Source organism: Octodon degus, unplaced genomic scaffold (genome assembly GCF_000260255.1).
Source record: "Octodon degus isolate 3935 unplaced genomic scaffold, OctDeg1.0 scaffold00343, whole genome shotgun sequence".
NCBI lineage: Eukaryota > Metazoa > Chordata > Mammalia > Rodentia > Octodontidae > Octodon > Octodon degus.
In genome coordinates, this window is record NW_004524919.1 from 459,543 (window position 1) to 464,313 (window position 4,771).

At 43.6% G+C, this 4,771-nt stretch overlaps 1 pseudogene; it reads right to left on the reverse strand.

Moving 5' to 3' along the window:
- Window positions 1–345: 345 nt before the first annotated feature.
- On the reverse strand, window positions 346–3,463 carry LOC101565098 (annotated as a pseudogene).
- Between the last annotated feature and the right edge of the window lie 1,308 nt (window positions 3,464–4,771).

Below are 4,771 nucleotides of genomic sequence, written 5' to 3' on the forward strand. Positions count from 1 at the left end.
GACAACTGCTTCCACTCCATCAATATAATCGTCTGAAAAAAATACGCATAAATGCGATTAAGACTGAAGCTATTTCCCAAAAAGGTAGGGGAAAGAAGAGATCCATTGACTCTGCTAATGTTATCAGCGAAGTACGTGCAGGAATGTAACATCATGTGTGGTTTTTGTTTTTAAAAAAATACACTAAATGCCATTGGACTCCAATTCATTCAAAACATCTTTAGTGTTCATCCCCAAAGATCCTGATCTGCTCAGTAGTATGTCACAAGATCTTTCACAGTCATCGTTTGGAGTGTATGGTTAGACTGGTCCTCCTGCAGTAGAAGGGGCAGTCTTTCTGAAGCTTTATGTATCTGGCGGTACTTCTTGGGGTTCTTCCACAGGAGGAACACTTACTTCTTCTACAATTACGTTTGAATCTCCTGTAGCATTATCTGAAATTTCTATCGGTTTATTCTCTGAAGGTTCATATACTTGTTCACCATAGTCTTGGTATGTTACATCATCTGCTTCTTGGTACAATCGTTCATCATCTGCTAGTGCTTCACTGAAATCTGAATTTAGTTGGTCATGTATTATCTCTTCCATATCCTGATGGTCTTGTAAAACTGTCTCTTCCATCTCAGGATAAATCCTGAGGGGATTTCACTGACCTTCTCAGACCAAAAAACTACAACTCTTGTTGCACAGGTCCTGCTTTACCTTGGTCTTAACCATCCAGTAGAAAAGTATGAAGACGAAATATAGGAAGTAAAGCCATGCTGTTATTTTGAGCTGTGGGGCACTCAGGTCAATAATTTCTGACATTGCCAGTTAAACAGAAGACCCAATGCTATTACGGGCTACTGGACTCTTTTAGAATATTTTGCTGAGTTTACACACCTATAATATTCAATAACGGAACTTAGAAAAAATGGGGTATACCGATGAATGTCCATTTTGTATCTGTGTATTCAAAGTGGTTGGGATAGATATATAGTTGCATTCTCTTAATGAATAGAATGATTTGTTCTAATGGTGTTTGTAAATAGGATCTCAAGTCCGCATCTTGTACAGCAATTAACCACTAAGAAGAATATATGCAATGTGTTATTTGTTGAAACTATACTTCCGATTTGATTTGAAACTGTCTCGTTGTTTATCAATAAAATTTTGCAAAAAAAAATAACTGTCTCTTCCACATAATGGTCCTCAGAGTCTTCATGATATGTTTCAGGTTCCAGAGTCTCAAGTCTATCTATCATCGGCATGAGATGCAGTAAGGAAATCTTCCTTCTCCAGCCATAGTTCTCCCTCTTCTTCCTGTTGCAAGTTTTCTCCATGTTCTGTTTGTATCATTTCAGGAAGAATGGACTGAATTTGTTCCTTTACTTCATCTTCAATATTCTGGGGTTCTGTCCCCGCAGGAGCCTGGTCCCCGGGCTCGATGTGGGGCTCAGCGTCCTCTGCTGGGAACTTTGGCTCTGAAGCAGCTCTTTGAGAAGCGATCAATAAAATTAATGTTTTTAAGAAAGAAAGAACAAAACTAGTGATACCCTAACTTCCAGCTTCTAGACATCAATCTGAAGTTGAACAGACAGCTAGTAGGCAGATATCCTTAAAGCAGTACATTTTTGTGTAAGATCACAGTGATGTTTGCCCAATACTGTCATTCTGCCAGAGCCTTTTGGGACATTCACTACCAATCAGTCACACATGAGAATCCTTCCTTTATAACGCCAGGCTTTATATATTTTGTGCTGTGGTTGAGACAAAGGACTCCACTTTGATTCTAAAATTTCACAATGACAGCACTTCAAGTTTGATTTTGCCATCAGGAAGTTTTCCCATAAAATTTGGTAGCAGGCCAGAAGAGAATGGGCAGGTGAACACTTGTAAATACAAACTTTGTCTATAGCTTCCAGGTGTCCTTTGGACAGTCACCTGCTTCCAAGTGTCACACATCAACACGAGGGGTGTGTGTGTGTGTGTGTGTGTGTGTGTGTGTGTGTGTCTGGCACCTGCAGTTCCCATATTATGGAAATCTAACTTCCTGGATCTTTATCCTCAGATCCTACAAACCATTTTCACAAGCTTCCAGCTTCTTTTTTTTTTTTTTTTTTTGCCAGAACCAGGGATTGAACTCAGGCCCTTGTGTTTTCCAGAGAAGCGCTTATTCTACTGAGCTATCTCCCCGGCTCTCTAGCTTCTTATATTAAATCTTGCTGTGCTGGGGAGAAGGAAGAATGTATGACAGAAAAGCATTAGAAATCTACCAATCTCCATTTCATTCTCACTCTGGATACGCTGCATATTTGCATCTCCTGAGCGCCACTGAATTTTAGTGAAATCTCAGTGGCTAACATTGTGTGGGTCACGAAATGCAGAAGGGCCAGCCCAAAATTACAGTGAATGTCTAAATATAAAAAATACTATTATAAGCTGGGGAGATGGCTCAGTGGAATAAGCACTTCCCTGGCAAGCGCAAGGGCCTAAGTTCAATCCCCGGTTCCACACACACACAAAAAAAAATACTATTATAGTAAAAGACACTTTGCTAAGAATTATGAGATAAGTGTATTTGAAGTGACTGGAAATATTCTGAGCATTTTGAAGGATATCAATAACAGTGTGACTGGTTTGGTTTGGTTTTGTTTTTTTTTTTTGTATTTTAGAGAAGAGTCTATAGGGTGTTCAGGGTCTCACTACTAGATCGGACTCATAGTGATCCACCTGTTTACAGCCTCCCAAGAGCTGGGATTACAGGCACACCACCACACCCAGTCTCAATTGCGGGGCCAGTACAGCAGGCCTGGGGATCAAACCCCTGGCCCCAGCACTTACTTGTAGGCACTTTAATATGCTGGGCTATTTAACCAGTCCTAAAAAACAGTTCTAAATCAGCACATCAGAACAATTGATGGCTTATTCTTTCCCCTTGTTATGAAGCAAACTATAGCTCCACTGCAGACACACGGCCCTGCTACCTGCTAGCAGTGAGCTGGTTGGTGCGCCTGCTCTGACCATTTCGGCCTCATCATGTTTCTGGTCAAGGTCGAATGGCAGACAGACAGGCCAGCGCTGCACTTTTCACTGAGAATTTTCTTTATTAGTAGAGATTTGGGCATCAAGTGAAACAAGGAGCCCAAGAAGAGCCTGATTTGGATGTGAGGTCCCCCCACAACTTGAGCAGGGACCTGTCTGCCTTTGGGAGGTTCAGTTTCCTTATCCACCAAACAGGCACAGGGCTGAGATCTGCCTACATGTTGCTGGGAGAACTGAAACCGTGTCAGGGTTCTTCTTGTGATTTGGTCTTGTGGTCTCTATTAGGATCGTGACCTTAAACTTGAGCCTGGCCCTGGGGAGCCTCTGCGCGATTTGGTGGCAGATGTTCACCATGCTTTTCACTGCCTGCTTCTTCATCCAGGTGGATGTGCACTTGACCTGTGACCAGGTGTCTTTTCTTCGCATGCAACTTCCTCATGCTGTACTTGTGCAGATGGCTCTTATCTGACCTGTGTCCAGTTTATTCTTTCTAAGACAGCTACTTCCAGAGAGCCCTAACCAAGAAGGTAAGTGGGGTCAGGAGTGTCAGCTGCTAGAGACTCAGGGAAGGCCACTTAGGACAATGCTTGGGAAACAGAAATAGCATGAGTCCCAGATCTGGAGAGAGGAGGGTGGCATCCCTTACAGGGACAGGGAGAAGAAGAGCCACTTGTCAACAGGTGGGGTGCAGAGGGAGGGGGATCTCTGGACTATAAATTTTATTGGGGCCTGGGCATTATGCACATTTCTGGAGTTCTAACTGGTCAGCTTAAAGCATGCAGGAAGGGGTTCTGGGAATCTTGCTGTGCCGGGCAGGTGGTTGCTGTGGCATCTTGGCAAAGTCTAGGGCATGCCAAACTGGTTGGATCCTTAACTCCAAAGGAAGGAAAATGGGATTGACCACACACCCCAGTGGAAGGAAATTGAGAGCCGAAAAATGCCCAGGGAGATTGAACTCCGCTTCTGCAAACAGCAAGCGAAACCAACATTCAAAAAGGATGCTAGGGGCCAAGGAGATAGCTCAGGGGCCTAAGCACCTGCCTGGCAAGTGCAAGGTCCTGAGTTTGATCTTCAACACCTCAGGGAAAAAAAAAAAAAATGAATGCTGAAGAACTGGGGCAGAGTCAGGAAGACTGCAAGTTCAAGGCCAGCCTGTGTAATTTAGCAAGACCCTTAGTGACATTCAAATAGTTTTTTAAAGGGGAAGGTATACAGCACAGTATTAATATTGTTTAGTACATACAATGCTCTAGGTCTAGTCCCAGTACTGGCAAATCATTCTAGCAGTATGTTGTTGTGCAATACGCTACACTAGAACTCATTAACACGTGCAAAGGATTTGGCATACCATTGGGCCTGGAGCTGGAAATGTAGACTCACTCATCTTCCTACTGAGAAAATGAATGCAGAGAGCAGGTGAGCACACATTGGCAACTTCATGTTTCACGAGCTTGCTTCAGCTAGACGGCACCAGGTGTACAATTTCTGTCCTGAGTTCTTTTGTGTGTGTGTGTGTGTGTGTGTGTGTGTGTGTGTGTGTGGCCAGCTCAGCCCACCAGGGGTCGGGGCTGGCTGGCATGTGGTGCTGGAGGATTGAACCGAGGTCCCTGTGCTTTGCTAAGCTTGTTCTAAGTAGGTGCTTTAGACCACTGAGCCATCTCACCAGCCCTGTTCTGAGTTCTTTTCATGACATTTTTCCTCCTTCCAGACAATAGTGTGGAAGCACAGCTCAAATCTCTAAATCAGC